Source organism: Schistocerca americana, chromosome 3 (assembly GCF_021461395.2).
Source record: "Schistocerca americana isolate TAMUIC-IGC-003095 chromosome 3, iqSchAmer2.1, whole genome shotgun sequence".
Lineage (NCBI taxonomy): Eukaryota > Metazoa > Arthropoda > Insecta > Orthoptera > Acrididae > Schistocerca > Schistocerca americana.
The window spans coordinates 86810479-86828482 of NC_060121.1; positions in this window are offsets into that span (position 1 = coordinate 86810479).

The window sequence follows — 18004 nt, forward strand, 5'->3', positions numbered from 1 at the left end:
TGCCTTTTGTATTAAATTCGGATGCTATTTCTGTGTTTCATCGTCAATAAGAAGGTCCAAGGTATACAGTAAACCTGAAGTGAAGCAACGGAATCTAAAACTGGACTCACAGGAGAGGTTCAAATCATAGAAAGTTAGTGTGTCAGTCCTATTGTACTTAAGTCATCATTGTGCCATTTGTATTAAATTCGGTTGCAATTTCTGTGTTTCATAGTCAATAAGAAGGTCCTAGGATTACAGTAAAACTGAAGTGTAGCATCGGAAACTAACACTGGACTCACAGGGGAGGTTCAAATCATCGAAAGTTAGAGTGTCTGTCCTCTTGTACTTAAGTCGGCATTGTGCTTTTAGTATTAAATTCGGATGCAATTTCTGTGTTTCATAGTCAAGTAGAAGGTCCAAGGGATACAGTAAACCTGAAGTGAAGCATCGGAATCTAAAACTGCACCCACAGGAGAGGTTCAAATCATAGAAAGTTAGAGTGTCAGTCCTCTTGTGCTTATGTTGTCATTGTGCCTTTTGTATTAAATTCGGATGCAATTTCTGTGTTTCAACGTCAATAAGAAGGTCCAAGGTATACAGTAAACCTGAAGTGAAGCATCGGAATCTAAAAGTGCACTCACAGGAGAGGTTCAAATCATAGAAAGTTAGAGTGTCAGTCCTCTTGTACTTAAGTCGGCATTATGCCTTTTGTTTTAAATTCGGATGCAATTTCTGTGTTACATCGTCAATAAGAAGGTCCAAGGTATACAGTAAACCTGAAGTGAAGCATCGGAATGTAAAACTGGACTCACAGGAGAGGTTCAAATCATAGAAAGTTAGAGTGTTAGTACTCTTGTACTTAAGTCGGCATTGTGCCTTTTGTATTAAATTCGGATGCAATTTCTGTGTCTCATCGTCAATAAGAAGGTCCAAGGTATACAGTAAACCTGAAGTGAAGCACCGGAATCTAAAACTGGACACACAGGACAGGTTCAAATCACAGAAAGTTAGAGTGTCAGTCCTCTTGTACTTAAGTCGGCATTGTGCGTTTTGTATTAAATTCGGATGCAAATTCTGTGTTTCATCGTCAATAAAAATGTCCAAGTTATACAGTAAACCTGAAGTGAAGCATCGGAATCTAAAACTGGACTCACATTACAGGTTCAAACCACAGAAAGTTAGAGTGTCAGTAATCTTGTACTTAAGTCGGCATTGTGCCTTTTGTATTAAATTCGGATGCAATTTCTGTGTTTCATCGTCAATAAGAAGGTCCCAGCATTGCAGTAAACCTGAAGTGTAGCATCGGAATCTAAAACTGGACTCACAGGAGAGGTTCAAATCATCGAAAGTTAGAGTGTCTGTCCTCTTGTACTTAAGTCGGCACTGGGCCTTTAGTATTAAATTCAGATGCAATTTCTGTGTTTCATAGTCAATAAGAAGGTCCAAGGTATACAGTAAACCTGAAGTAAAGCATCGGAATCTAAAACTGGACTCACAGGAGAGGTTCAAATCATAGTAAGTTAGAGTGTTAGTACTATTGTACTTAAGTCGGCATTGTTCCTTTTGTATTAAATTCGGATGCTATTTCTGTGTTTCATCGTCAATAAGAAGGTCATAGGATTACAGTAAACCTGAAGTGTAGCATCGGAATCTAAAAGTGGACTCACAGGAGAGGTTCAAATCATCGAAAGTTAGAATGTCAGTCCTCTTGTACTTAAGTCGGCATTGTGCCTTTTGTTTTAAATTCGGATGCAATTTCTGTGTTTCATCGCCAATAAGAAGGTCCAAGGTATACAGTAAACCTAAAGTGAAGCATCGGAATCTAAAACTGGACTCACAGGAGAGGTTCAAATCATAGAAAGTTAGAGGGTCAGTCATCTTGTACTTAAGTCGGCTTTGAGCCTTTTGTATTAAATTCGGATGCTATTTCTGTGTTTCATCGTCAATAAGAAGGTCCAAGGTATACAGTAAACCTGAAGTGAAGCATCGGAATCTAAAACTGGACTCACAGGAGAGGTTCAAATCATAGAAAGTTAGAGTGTTAGTACTCTTGTACTTAAGTCGGCATTGTGTCCTTTGTACTAAATTCCCATGCAATTCCTTTGTTTCATCGTCAATAAGAAGGTCCAAGGTATACAGTAAACCTGAAGTGAAGCATCGGAATCTAAAACTGGACTCACAGAAGTGGTTCAAATCATAGAAAGTTAGAGTGTTAGTCCTCTTGTACTTAAGTCTGCATTGTGCTTTTGTATTAGATTCGGATGCAATTTCTGTGTTTCATCGTCAATAAGAAGGTCCAAGGTATACACTAAACCTGAAGTGAAGCATCGGAATCTAAAACTGCACTCACAGGAAAGGTTCAAATCATAGAAAGTTAGAGGGTCAGACCTCTTGTACTTATGTCGTCATTGTGCCATTTGTATTAAATTCGGATGCAATTTCTGTGTTTCATCGTCAATAAGAAGGTCCAAGGTATACAGTAAAACTGAAGTGAAGCATCAGAATCTAAAACTGGACACACAGGACAGGTTCAAATCACAGAAAGTTAGAGTGTCATTCCTCTTGTACTTAAGTCGGCATTGTGCCTTTTGTACTAAATTCGGATGCAATTTCTGTGTTTCATCGTCAATAAAAATGTCCAAGGTATACAGTAAACCTGAAGTGAAGAATCGGAATCTAAAACTGGACTCACAGGAGAGGTTCAAACCACAGAAAGTTAGAGTGTCAGTCCTCTTGTACTTAAGTCGGCATTGTGCCTTTTGTATTAAATTCGGATGCAATTTCTGTGTTTCATCGTCAATAAGAAGGTCCTAGCATTACAGTAAACCTGAAGTGTAGCATCTGAATGTAAAACTGGACTCACAGGAGAGGTTCAAATCATCGAAAGTTAGAGTGTTTGTCCTCTTGTACTTCAGTCGGCATTGTGCCTTTAGTATTAAATTCGGATGCAATTTCTGTGTTTCATAGTCAAGAAGAAGGTCCAAGGGATACAGTAAACCTGAAGTGAAGCATCGGAATCTAAAACTGCACTCACAGGAGAGGTTCAAATCATAGAAATTTAGAGTGTCAGTCCTCTTGTACTTATGTCGTTATTGTGCCTTTTGTATTAAATTCGGATGCAATTTCTGTGTTTCATCGTCAATAAGAAGGTTCAAGGTATACAGTAAACCTGAAGTGAAGCATCGGAATCCAAAACTGCACTCACAGAAGAGGTTCAATCACAGAAAATTAGAGTGTCAGTCCTCTTGTACTTAAGTCGGCACTGTGCCATTTGTATTAAATTCGGATGCAATTTCTGTGTTACATCGTCAATAAGAAGGTCCAAGGGATACAGTAAACCTGAAGTGAAGCATCGGAATCTAAAACTGGACTCACAGGAGAGGTTCAAATCATAGAAAGTTAGAGGGTCAGTTATCTTGTACTTAAGTCGGCATTGTGCCTTTTGTATTAAATTCGGATGCTATTTCTGTGTTTCATCGTCAATAAGAAGGTCCAAGGTATACAGTAAACCTGAAGTGAAGCATCGGAATCTAAAACTGGACTCACAGGAGAGGTTCAAATCATAGAAAGTTAGAGTGTCAGTCCTCTTGTCCTTAAGTCGGCATTGTGCCTTTTGTTTTAAATTCGGATGCAATTTCTGTGTTTCATCGTCAATAAGAAGGTCCAAGGTATACAGTAAACCAGAAGTGAAGCATCGGAATCTAAAACTGGACTCACAGGAGAGGTTCAAATCATAGATAGTTAGAGGGTCAGTCATCTTGTACTTAAGTCGGCATTGTGCCTTTTGTATTAAATTCGGATGCAATTTCTGTGTTTCATCGTCAATAAGAAGGTCCAAGGTATACAGTAAACCTGAAGTGAAGCATCGGAATCTAAAACTGGACTCACAGGAGAGGTTAAAATCATAGAAAGTTAGAGTGTTAGTCCTCTTATACTTAAGTCGGCATTGTGCTTTTGTATTAGATTCGGATGCAATTTCTGTGTTTCATCGTCAATAAGAAGGTCCAAGGTATACAGTAAACCTAAAGTGAAGCATCGGAATCAAAAAATGCACTCACAGGAGAGGTTCAAATCATAGAAAGTTAGAGTGTCAGACCTCTTGTACTTATGTCGTCATTGTGCCTTTTGTATTAAATTCGGATGCAATTTCTGTGTTTCATCGTCAATAAGAAGGTCCAAGGTATACAGTAAACCTGAAGTGAAGCATCGGAATCGAAAACTGCACTCACAGAAGAGGTTCAAATTACAGAAAGTTACAACGTCAGTCATCTTGTACTCAAGTCGGCACTGTGCCTTTTCCAATAAATTCGGATGCTATTTCTGTATTTCGTCGTCGATAAGAAGGTCCAAGGTATACAGTAAGCCTGAAGTGAAGCATCGGAATCTAAAACTGGACTCACAGGAGAGGTTCAAATCATAGAAAATTTGAGTGTCAGTCCTCTTGTACTTAAGTCGGCATTGTGCCTTTTGTTTTAAATTCGGATGCAATTTCTGTGTTTCATCGTCAATAAGAAGGTCCAAGGGATACAGTAAACCTGAATTGAAGCATCGGAATCTAAAACTGGACTCACAGGAGAGGTTCAAATGATAGAACGTTAGAGGGTCAGTCATCTTGTACTTAAGTCGGCATTGTGCCTTTTGTATTAAATTCGGATGCTATTTCTGTGTTTCATCGTCAATAAGAAGGTCCAAGGTATACAGTATACCTGAAGTGAAGCATCGGAATCTACAACTGGACTCACAGGAGAGGTTCAAATCATAGAAAGTTAGAGTGTTAGTACTCTTGTACTTAAGTCGGCATTTTGCCTTTAGTATTAAATTCGGATGCAATTTCTGTGTTTCATAGTCAAGAAGAAGGTCCAAGGGATACAGTTAACCTGAAGTGAAGCATCGGAATCTAAAACTGGACTCACAGGAGAGGTTCAAATCACAGAAAGTTAGAGTGTCAGTCCTATTGTATTTAAGTCATCATTGTGCCTTTTGTATTAAATTCGGATGCAATTTCTGTGTTTCATCGTCAATAAGAAGGTCCTAGGATTACAGTAAAACTGAAGTGTAGCATCGGAATCTAACACTGGACTCACAGGGGAGGTTCAAATCATCGAAAGTTAGAGTGTCAGTCCTCTTGTACTTAAGTCGGCATTGTGCCTTTTGTTTTAAATTCGGATGCAATTTCTGTGTTACATCGTCAATAAGAAGGTCCAAGGTATACAGTAAACCTGAAGTGAAGCATCGGAATCTAAAACTGGACTCACAGGAGAGGTTCAAATCACAGAAAGTTAGAGTGTCAGTCCTCTTGTACTTAAGTCGGCATTGTGCCTTTTGTATTAAATTCGGATGCTATTTCTGTGTTTCATCGTCAATAAAAATGTCCAAGGTATACAGTAAACCTGAAGTGAAGCATCAGAATCTAAAACTGGACTCACAGGAGAGGTTCAAACCACAGAAAGTTAGAGTGTCAGTCCTCTTGTACTTAAGTCGACATTGTGCCTTTCGTATTAAATTCGGATGCAATTTCTGTGTTTAATCGTCAATAATAAGGTCCTAGCATTACATAAATCCTGAAGAGTAGAATCGGAATCTAAAACTGGACTCACAGGAGAGGTTCAAATCATCGAAAGTTAGAGTGTCTGTCCTCTTGTACTTAAGTCGGAATTGTGCCTTAAGTATTAAATTCGGATGCAACTTCTGTGTTTCATAGTCAAGAAGAAGGTCCAAGGGATACAGTAAACCTGAAGTGAAGCATCGGAATCTAAAACTGCACTCACAGGAGAGGTTCAAATCATAGAAAGTTAGAGTGTCAGTCCTCTTGTACTTATGTCGTCATTGTGCCTTTTGTATTAAATTCGGATGCAATTTCTGTGTTTCATCGTCAATAAGAAGGTCCTAGGATTACAGTAAAAGTGAAGTGTAGCATCGGAATCTAACACTGGACTCACAGGGGAGGTTCAAATCATCGAAAGTTAGAGTGTCAGTCCTCTTGTACTTAAGTTGGCATTGTGCCTTTTGTATTAAATTCGGATGCAATTTCTGTGTTACATCGTCAATAAGAAGGTCCAAGGGATACAGTAAACCTGAAGTGAAGCATCGGAATCTAAAACTGGATTCACAGGAGAGGTTCAAATCACAGAAAGTTAGAGTGTCAGTCCTCTTGTACTTAAGTCGGCATTGTGCCTTTTGTTTTAAATTCGGATGCAATTTCTGTGTTTCATCGTCAATAAGAATGTCCAAGGTATACAGTAAACCTGAAGTGAAGCATCGGAATCTAAAACTGGACTCACAGGAGAGGTTCAAATCATAGAAAGTTAGAGTGTTAGTACTCTTGTACTTAATTCGGCATTGTGCCTTTTGTATTAAATTCGGATGCTATTTCTGTGTTTCATCGTCAATAAAAATGTCCAAGGTATACAGTAAACCTGCAGTGAAGCATCGGAATCTAAAACTGGACCCACAGGAGAGGTTCAAAAAACAGAAAGTTAGAGTGTCAGTCCTCTTGTACTTAAGGCGACATTGTGCCTTTTGTATTAAATTCGGATGCAATTTCTGTGTTTCATCGTCAATAATAAGGTCCTAGCATTACATAAAACCTGAAGTGTAGCATCGGAATCTAAAACTGGACTCACAGGAGAGGTTCAAATCATCGAAAGTTAGAGTGTCTGTCCTCTTGTACTTAAGTCGGCATTGTGCCTTTAGTATTAAATTCGGATGCAATTTCTGTGTTTCATAGTCAAGAAGAAGGTCCAAGGGATACAGTAAACCTGGAGTGAAGCATCGGAATCTAAAACTGCACTCACAGGAGAGGTTCAAATCATAGAAAGTTAGAGTGTCAGTCCTCTTGTACTTATGTCGTCATTGTGCCTTTTGTATTAAATTCGAATGCAATTTCTGTGTTTCATCGTCAATAAGAAGGTCCTAGGATTACAGGAAAACTGAAGTGTAGCATCGGAATCTAACACTGGACTCACAGGGGAGGTTCCAATCATCGAAAGTTAGAGTGTCAGTCCTCTTGTACTTAAGTCGGCATTGTGCCTTTTGTATTTAATTCGGATGCAATTTCTGTGTTACATCGTCAATAAGAAGGTCCAAGGGATACAGTAAACCTGAAGTGGAGCATAGGAATCTAAAACTGGATTCACAGGAGAGGTTCATATCATAGAAAGTTAGAGTGTTAGTACTCTTGTACTTAATTCGGCATTGTGCCTTTTGTTTTAAATTCGGATGCAATTTCTGTGTTTCATCGTCAATAAGAGGGTCCAAGGGATACAGTAAACCTGAATTGAAGCATCGGAATCTAAAACTGGACTCACAGGAGAGGTTCAAATGATAGAACGTTAGAGGGTCAGTCATCTTGTACTTAAGTCGGCATTGTGCCTTTTGTATTAAATTCGGATGCTATTTCTGTGTTTCATCGTCAATAAGAAGGTCCAAGGTATACAGTATACCTGAAGTGAAGCATCGGAATCTAAAACTGGACTCACAGGAGAGGTTCAAATCATAGAAAGTTAGAGTGTTAGTACTCTTGTACTTAAGTCGGCATTTTGCCTTTAGTATTAAATTCGGATGCAATTTCTGTGTTTCATAGTCAAGAAGAAGGTCCAAGGGATACAGTTAACCTGAAGTGAAGCATCGGAATCTAAAACTGGACTCACAGGAGAGGTTCAAATCACAGAAAGTTAGAGTGTCAGTCCTATTGTATTTAAGTCATCATTGTGCCTTTTGTATTAAATTCGGATGCAATTTCTGTGTTTCATCGTCAATAAGAAGGTCCTAGGATTACAGTAAAACTGAAGTGTAGCATCGGAATCTAACACTGGACTCACAGGGGAGGTTCAAATCATCGAAAGTTAGAGTGTCAGTCCTCTTGTACTTAAGTCGGCATTGTGCCTTTTGTTTTAAATTCGGATGCAATTTCTGTGTTACATCGTCAATAAGAAGGTCCAAGGTATACAGTAAACCTGAAGTGAAGCATCGGAATCTAAAACTGGACTCACAGGAGAGGTTCAAATCACAGAAAGTTAGAGTATCAGTCCTCTTGTACTTAAGTCGGCATTGTGCCTTTTGTATTAAATTCGGATGCTATTTCTGTGTTTCATCGACAATAAAAATGTCCAAGGTATACAGTAAACCTGAAGTGAAGCATCAGAATCTAAAACTGGACTCACAGGAGAGGTTCAAACCACAGAAAGTTAGAGTGTCAGTCCTCTTGTACTTAAGGCGACATTGTGCCTTTTGTATTAAATTCGGATGCAATTTCTGTGTTTCATCGTCAATAATAAGGTCCTTGCATTACATAAATCCTGAAGTGTAGCATCGGAATCTAAAACTGGACTCACAGGAGAAGTTCAAATCATCGAAAGTTAGAGTGTCTGTCCTCTTGTACTTAAGTCGGAATTGTGCCTTAAGTATTAAATTCGGATGCAACTTCTGTGTTTCATAGTCAAGAAGAAGGTCCAAGGGATACAGTAAACCTGAAGTGAAGCATCGGAATCTAAAACTGCACTCACAGGAGAGGTTCAAATCATAGAAAGTTAGAGTGTCAGTCCTCTTGTACTTATGTCGTCATTGTGCCTTTTGTATTAAATTCGGATGCAATTTCTGTGTTTCATCGTCAATAAGAAGGTCCTATGATTACAGTAAACCTGAAGTGTAGCATCGGAATCTAACACTGGACTCACAGGGGACGTTCAAATCATCGAAAGTTAGAGTGTCAGTCCTCTTGTACTTAAGTCGGCACTGTGCCTTTTGTATTAAATTCGGATGCAATTTCTGTGTTACATCGTCAATAATAAGGTCCAAGGGATACACTAAACCTGAAGTGAAGCATCCGAATCTAAAACTGGACTTACAGGAGAGGTTCAAATCATAGAAAGTTAGAGGGTCAGTCATCTTGTACTTATGTCGGCATTGTGACTTTTGTATTAAATTCGGATGTTATTTCTGTGTTTCATCGTCAATGAGAAGGTCCTAGGATTACAGTAAACCTAAAGTGTAGCATCGGAATCTAAAAGTGGACTCACAGGAGAGGTTCAAATCATCGACAGTTAGAGTGTCAGTCCTCTTGTACTTAAGTCGGCATTGTGCCTTTTGTTTTAAATTCGGATGCAATTTCTGTGTTTCATCGCCTATAAGAAGGTCCAAGGTATACAGTAAACCTGAAGTGAAGCATCGGAATCTAAAACTGGACACACAGGAGAGGTTCAATTCATAGAAAGTTAAAGGGTCAGTCATCTTGTACTTAAGTCGGCTTTGAGCCTTTTGTATTAAATTTGGATGCTATTACTGTGTATCATCGTCAATAAGAATGTCCAAGGTATACAGTAAACCTGAAGTGAAGCATCGGAATCTAAAACTGCACTTACAGGAGAGGTTCAAATCATAGAAAGTTAGAGTGTTAGTACTCTTGTACTTAAGTCGGCATTGTGTCCTTTGTACTAAATTCCCATGCAATTTCTGTGTTTCATCGTCAATAAGAAGGTCCTAGGATTACAGTAAACCTGAAGTGTAGCATCGGAATCTAAAAGTGGACTCACAGGAGAGGTTCAAATCATCGAAAGTTAGAGTGTCAGTCCTCTTGTACTTAAGTCGGCATTGTGCCTTTTGTTTTAAATTCGGATGCTATTTCTGTGTTTCATCGTCAATAAGAAGGTCCAAGGTATACAGTAAACCTGAAGTGAAGCATCGGAATCCAAAACTGCACTCACAGGAGAGGTTCAATCACAGAAAATTAGAGTGTCAGTCCTCTTGTACTTAAGTCGGCACTGTGCCATTTGTATTAAATTCGGATGCAATTTCTGTGTTACATCGTCAATAAGAAGGTCCAAGGGATACAGTAAACCTGAAGTGAAGCATCGGAATCTAAAACTGGACTACAGGAGAGGTTCAAATCATAGAAAGTTAGAGGGTCAGTCATCTTGTACTTAAGTCGGCATTGTGCCTTTTGTATTAAATTCGGATGCTATTTCTGTGTTTCATCGTCAATAAGAAGGTCCAAGGTATACAGTAAACCTGAAGTGAAGCATCGGAATCTAAAACTGGACTCACAGGAGAGGTTCAAATCATAGAAAGTTAGAGTGTCAGTCCTCTTGTCCTTAAGTCGGCATTGTGCCTTTTGTTTTAAATTCGGATGCAATTTCTGTGTTTCATCGTCAATAAGAAGGTCCAAGGTATTCAGTAAACCTGAAGTGAAGCATCGGAATCTAAAACTGGACTCACAGGAGAGGTTCAAATCATAGAAACTTAGAGGGTCAGTCATCTTGTACTTAAGTCGGCATTGTGCCTTTTGTATTAAATTTGTATGCTATTTCTGTGTTTCATCGTCAATAAGAAGGTCCAAGGTATACAGTAAACCTGAAGTGAAGCATCGGAATCTAAAACTGGACTCACAGGAGAGGTTCAAATCATAGAAAGTTAGAGTGTTAGTACTCTTGTACTTAAGTCGGCATTGTGTCCTTTGAACTAAATTCGCATGCAATTTCTGTGTTTCATCGTCAATAAGAAGGTCCAAGGTATACAGTAAACCTGAAGTGAAGCATCGGAATGTAAAACTGGACTCACAGGAGAGGTTCAAATCATAGAAAGTGAGAGTGTTAGTCCTCTTATACTTAAGTCGGCATTGTGCTTTTGTATTAGATTCGGATGCAATTTCTGTGTTTCATCGTCTATAAGAAGGTCCAAGGTATACAGTAAACCTGAAGTGAAGCATCGGAATCTAAAACTGCACTCACAGGAGAGGTTCAAATCATAGAAAGTTAGAGCGTCAGACCTCTTGTACTTATGTCGTCATTGTGCCTTTTGTATTAAATTCGGACGCAATTTCTGTGTTTCATCGTCAATAAGAAGGTCCAAGGTATACAGTAAACCTGAAGTGAAGCATCGGAATCTAAAACTGCACTCACAGAAGAGGTTCAAATTACAGAAAGTTACAGCGTCAGTCATCTTGTACTTAAGTCGGCACTGTGCCTTTTCCAATAAATTCGGTTGCTATTTCTGTATTTCATCGTCAATAAGAAGTTCCAAGGTATACAGTAAGCCTGAAGTGAAAAATCGGAGTCTAAAACTGGACTCACAGGAGAGGTTCAAATCATAGAAAATTAGAGTGTCAGTTCTCTTGTACTTAAGTCGGCATTGTGCCTTTTGTATTAAATTCGGATGCAATTTCTGTGTTTCATAGTCAAGAAGAAGGTCCAAGGGATACAGTTAACCTGAAGTGAAGCATCGGAATCTAAAACTGGACTCACAGGAGAGGTTAAAATCACAGAAAGTTAGAGTGTCAGTCCTATTGTATTCAAGTCATCATTGTGCCTTTTGTATTAAATTCGGATGCAATTTCTGTGATTCATCGTCAATAAGAAGGTCCTAGTATTACAGTTAACCTGAAGTGAAGCATCGGAATCCAAAACTGCACTCACAGAAGAGGTTCAATCACAGAAAATTAGAGTGTCAGTCCTCTTGTACTTAAGTCGGCACTGTGCCATTTGTATTAAATTCGGATGCAATTTCTGTGTTACATCGTCAATAAGAAGGTCCAAGGGATACAGTAAACCTGAAGTGAAGCATCGGAATCTAAAACTGGACTACAGGAGAGGTTCAAATCATAGAAAGTTAGAGGGTCAGTCATCTTGTACTTAAGTCGGCATTGTGCCTTTTGTTTTAAATTCGGATGCAATTTCTGTGTTTCATCGTCAATAAGAAGGTCCAAGGTATTCAGTAAACCTGAAGTGAAGCATCGGAATCTAAAACTGGACTCACAGGAGAGGTTCAAATCATAGAAAGTTAGAGGGTCAGTCATCTTGTACTTAAGTCGGCATTGTGCCTTTTGTATTAAATTCGGATGCTATTTCTGTGTTTCATCGTCAATAAGAAGGTCCAAGGTATACAGTAAACCTGAAGTGAAGCATCGGAATCTAAAACTGGACTCACAGGAGAGGTTCAAATCATAGAAAGTTAGAGTGTTAGTACTCTTGTACTTAAGTCGGCATTGTGTCCTTTGTACTAAATTCGCATGCAATTTCTGTGTTTCATCGTCAATAAGAAGGTCCAAGGTATACACTAAACCTGAAGTGAAGCATCGGAATCTAAAACTGGACTCACAGGAGAGGTTCAAATCATAGAAAGTTAGAGTGTTAGTCCTCTTATACTTAAGTCGGCATTGTGCTTTTGTATTAGATTCTTATGCAATTTCTGTGTTTCATCGTCAATAAGAAGGTCCAAGGTATACAGTAAACCTGAAGTGAAGCATCGGAATCTAAAACTGCACTCACAGGAGAGGTTCAAATCATAGAAAGTTAGAGTGTCAGACCTCTTGTACTTATGTCGTCATTGTGCCTTTTGTATTAAATTTGGACGCAATTTCTGTGTTTCATCGTCAATAAGAAGGTCCAAGGTATACAGTAAACCTGAAGTGAAGCATCGGAATCTAAAACTGCACTCACAGAAGAGGTTCAAATAACAGAAAGTTACAGCGTCAGTCATCTTGTACTTAAGTCGGCACTGTGCCTTTTCCAATAAATTCGGATGCTATTTCTGTATTTCATCGTCAATAAGAAGGTCCAAGGTATACAGTAAGCCTGAAGTGAAGCATCGGAGTCTAAAACTGGACTCACAGGAGAGGTGCAAATCATAGAAAATTAGAGTGTCAGTCCTCTTGTACTTAAGTCGGCATTGTGCCTTTTGTTTTAAATTCGGATGCAATTTCTGTGTTTCATCGTCAATAAGAAGGTCCAAGGGATACAGTAAACCTGAATTGAAGCATCGGAATCTAAAACTGGACTCACAGGAGAGGTTCAAATGATAGAAAGTTAGAGGGTCAGTCATCTTGTACTTAAGTCGGCATTGTGCCTTTTGTATTAAATTCGGATGCTATTTCTGTGTTTCATCGTCAATAAGAAGGTCCAAGGTATGCAGTATACCTGAAGTGAAGCATCGGAATCTAAAACTGGACTCACAGGAGAGGTTCAAATCATAGAAAGTTAGAGTGTTAGTACTCTTGTACTTTTGTCGGCATTTTGCCTTTAGTATTAAATTCGGATGCAATTTCTGTGTTTCATAGTCAAGAAGAAGGTCCAAGGGATACAGTTAACCTGAAGTGAAGCATCGGAATCTAAAACTGGACTCACAGGAGAGGTTCAAATCACAGAAAGTTAGAGTGTCAGTCCTATTGTATTCAAGTCATCATTGTGCCTTTTGTATTAAATTCGGATGCAATTTCTGTGTTTCATCGTCAATAAGAAGGTCCTAGGATTACAGTAAAACTGAAGGGTAGCATCGGAATCTAACACTGGACTCACAGGGGAGGTTCAAATCATCAAAAGTTAGAGTGTCAGTCCTCTTGTACTTAAACCAGCATTGTGCCTTTTGTTTTAAATTCGGATGCTATTTCTGTGTTACTTCGTCAATAAGAAGGTCCAAGGTATACGGTAAACCTGAAGTGAAGCATCGGAATCTAAAACTGGACTCACAGGAGAGGTTCAAATCACAGAAAGTTAGAGTGTCAGTCCTCTTGTACTTAAGTCGGCATTGTGCCTTTTGTATTAAATTCGGATGCTATTTCTGTGTTTCATCGTCAATAAAAATGTCCAAGGTATACAGTAAACCTGAAGTGAAGCATCGGAATCTAAAACTGGACTCACAGGAGAGGTTCAAACCACAGAAAGTTAGAGAGTCAGTCCTCTTGTACTTAAGGCGACATTGTGCCTTTTAAATTAAATTCGGATGCAATTTCTGTGTTTCATCGTCAATAATAAGGTCCTAGCATTACATTAAACCTGAAGTGTAGCATCGGAATCTAAAACTGGACTCACAGGAGAGGTTCAAATCATCGAAAGTTAGAGTTTCTGTCCTCTTGTACTAAAGTCGGCATTGTGCCTTTAGTATTAAATTCGGATGCAACTTCTGTGTTTCATAGTCAAGAAGAAGGTCCAAGGGATACAGTAAACCTGAAGTGAAGCATCGGAATCTAAAACTGCACTCACAAGAGAGGTTCAAATCATAGATAGTTAGAGTGTCAGTCCTCTTGTACTTATGTCGTCATTGTGCCTTTTGTATTAAATTCGGATGCAATTTCTGTGTTTCATCGTCAATAAGAAGGTCCTAGGATTACAGTCAAACTGAAGTGTAGCATCGGAATCTAACACTGGACTCACTGGGGAGGTTCAAATCATCGAAAGTTAGAGTGTCAGTCCTCTTGTACTTAAGTCGGCATTGTGCCTTTTGTATTAAATTCGGATGCAATTTCTGTGTTGCATCGTCAATAAGAAGGTCCAATGGATACAGTAAACCTGAAGTGAAGCATCGGAATCTAAAACTGGATTCACAGGAGAGGTTCAAATCATAGAAAGTTAGAGTGTCAGTCCTCTTGTACTTATGTCGGCATTGTGCCTTTTGTTTTAAATTCGGATGCAATTTCTGTGTTTCATCGTCAATAAGAAGGTCCAAGGTATACAGTAAACCTGAAGTGAAGCATCGGAATCTAAAACTGGACTCACAGGAGAGGTTCAAATCATAGAAAGTTAGAGTGTTAGTACTCTTGTACTTAATTCGGCATTGTGCCTTTTGTATTAAATTCGGATGCAATTTCTGTGTTTCATCGTCAATAAGAAGGTCCTAGGACTACAATAAACCTGAAGTGTAGCATCGGAATCTAACACTGGACTCACAGGGGACGTTCAAATCATCGAAAGTTAGAGTGTCAGTCCTCTTGTACTTAAGTCGGCACTGTGCCATTTGTATTAAATTCGGATGCAATTTCTGTGTTACATCGTCAATAATAAGGTCCAAGGGATACAGTAAACCTGAAGTGAAGCATCGGAATCTAAAACTGGACTCACAGGAGATGTTCAAATCATAGAAAGTTAGAGGGTCAGTCATCTTGTACTTAAGTCGGCATTGTGCCTTTTGTATTAAATTCGGATGCTATTTCTGTGTTTCATCGTCAATAAGAAGGTCCTAGGATTACAGTAAACCTGAAGTGTAGCATCGGAATCTAAAAGTGGACTCACAGGAGAGGTTCAAATCATCGAAAGTTAGAGTGTCAGTCCTCTTGTACTTAAGTCGGCATTGTGCCTTTTGTTTTAAATTCGGATGCAATTTCTGTGTTTCATCGCCAATAAGACGATCCAAGGTATACAGTAAACCTGAAGTGAAGCATCGCAATCTAAAACTGGACTCACAGGAGAGGTTCAAATCATAGAAAGTTAGAGGGTCGGTCATCTTGTACTTAAGTCGGCTTTGAGACTTTTGTATTAAATTCGGATTCTGTTTCTGTGTTTCAACGTCAATAAGAAGGTCCAAGGTATACAGTAAACCTGAAGTGAAGCATCGGAATCTAAAACTGGACTCACAGGAGAGGTTCAAATCATAGAAAGTTAGAGTGTTAGTACTCTTGTACTAAAGTCGGCATTGTGTCCTTTGTACTAAATTCCCATGCAATTTCTGTGTTTCATCGTCAATAAGAAGGTCCTAGCATTACAGTAAACCTGAAGTGTAGCATCTGAATCTAAAACTGGACTCACAGGAAAGGTTCAAATCATCGAAAGTTAGAGTGTCTGTCCTCTTGTACTTAAGTCGGCATTGTGCCTTTAGTATTAAATTCGGATGCAATTTCTGTGTTTCATAGTCAAGAAGAAGGTCCAAGGGATACAGTAACCCTGAAGTGAAGCATCGGAATCTAAAACTGCACTCACAGGAGAGGTTCAAATCATAGAAAGTTAGAGTGTCAGTCCTCTTGTACTTATGTCGTCATTGTGCCTTTTGTATTAAATTCGGATGAAATTTCTGTGTTTCATCGTCAGTAAGAAGGTCCAAGGTATACAGTAAACCTGAAGTGAAGCATCGGAGTCCAAAACTGCACTAACAGAAGAGGTTCAATCACAGAAAATTAGAGTGTCAGTCCTCTTGTACTTAAGTCGGCACTGTGCCATTTGTATTAAATTCGGATGCAATTTCTGTGATACATCGTCAATAAGAAGGTCCAAGGGATACAGTAAACCTGAAGTGAAGCATCGGAATCTAAAACTGGACTTACAGGAGGGGTTCAAATCATAGAAAGTTAGAGGGTCAGTCATCTTGTACTTAAGTCGGCATTGTGCCTTTTGTATTAAATTCGGATGCTATTTCTGTGTTTCATCGTCAATAAGAAGGTCCAAGGTATACAGTAAACCTGAAGTGAAGCATCGGAATCTAAAACTGGACTCACAGGAGAGGTTCAAATCATAGAAAGTTAGAGTGTCATCTCTCTTGTCCTTAAGTCGGCATTGTGCCTTTTGTTTTAAATTCGGATGCAATTTCTGTGTTTCATCGTCAATAAGAAGGTCCAAGGTATACAGTAAACCTGAAGTGAAGCATCGGAATCTAAAACTGGACTCACAGGAGAGGTTCAAATCACAGAAAGTTAGAGGGTCAGTCATCTTGTACTTAAGTCGGCATTGTGCCATTTGTATTGAATTCGGATGCTATTTCTGTGTTTCATCGTCAATAAGAAGGTCCAAGGTATACAGTAAACCTGAAGTGAAGCATCGGAATCTAAAACTGGACTCACAGGAGAGGTTCAAATCATAGAAAGTTAGAGTGTTAGTCCTCTTGTACTTAAGTCTGCATTGTGCTTTTGTATTAGATTCGGATGCAATTTCTGTGTTTCATCGTCAATAAGAAGGTCCAAGGTATACAGTAAACCTGAAGTGAAGCATCGGAATCTAAAACTGCACTCACAGGAGAGGTTCAAATCTTAGAAAGTTAGAGTGTCAGACCTCTTGTACTTATGTCGTCATTGTGCCTTTTGTATTAAATTCGGATGCAATTTCCGTGTTTCATCGTCAATAAGAAGGTCCAAGGTATACAGTAAACCTGAAGTGAAGCATCGGAATCTAAAACTGGACACACAGGACAGGTTCAAATCACAGAAAGTTAGAGTGTCTGTCCTCTTGTACTTAAGTCGGCATTGTGCCTTTTGTATTAAATTCGGATGCAATTTCTGTGTTTCATCGTCAATAAATATGTCCAAGGTATACAGTAAACCTGAAGTGAAGCATCGGAATCTAAAACTGGACTCACAGGAGAGGTTCAAACCACAGAAATTTAGAGTGTCAGTCCTCTTGTACTTAAGTCGACATTGTGCCTTTTGTATTAAATTCGGATGCAATTTCTGTGTTTCATCGTCAATAAGAAGGTCCTAGCATAACAGTAAACCTGAAGTGTAGCATCTGAATATAAAACTGGACTCACAGGAGAGGTTCAAATCATCGAAAGTTAGAGTGTCTGTCCTCTTGTACTTAAGTCGGCATTGTGCCTTTAGTATTAAATTCGGATGCAATTTCTGTGTTTCATAGTCAAGAAGAAGGTCCAAGGGATACAGTAACCCTGAAGTGAAGCATCGGAATCTAAAACTGCACTCACAGGAGAGGTTCAAATCATAGAAAGTTAGAGTGTCAGTCCTCTTGGACTTATGTCGTCATTGTGCCTTTTGTATTAAATTCGGATGCAATTTCTGTGTTTCATCGACAGTAAGAAGGTCCAAGGTATACAGTAAACCTGAAGTGAAGCATCTGAGTCCAAAACTGCACTCACAGAAGAGGTTCAATCACAGAAAATTAGAGTGTCAGTCCTCTTGTACTTAAGTCGGCACTGTGCCATTTGTATTAAATTCGGATGCAATTTCTGTGATACATCGTCAATAAGAAGGTCCAAGGGATACAGTAAACCTGAAGTGAAGCATCGGAATCTAAAACTGGACTTACAGGAGAGGTTCAAATCATAGAAAGTTAGAGGGTCAGTCATCTTGTACTTAAGTCGGCATTGTGCCTTTTGTATTAAATTCGGATGCTATTTCTGTGTTTCATCGTCAATAAAAAGGTCCAAGGTATACAGTAAACCTGGAGTGAAGCATTGGAATCTAAAACTGGACTCACAGGAGAGGTTCAAATCATAGAAAGATAGAGTGTCATCTCTCTTGTCCTTAAGTCGGCATTGTGCCTTTTGTTTTAAATTCGGATGCAATTTCTGTGTTTCATCGTCAAAAAGAAGGTCCAAG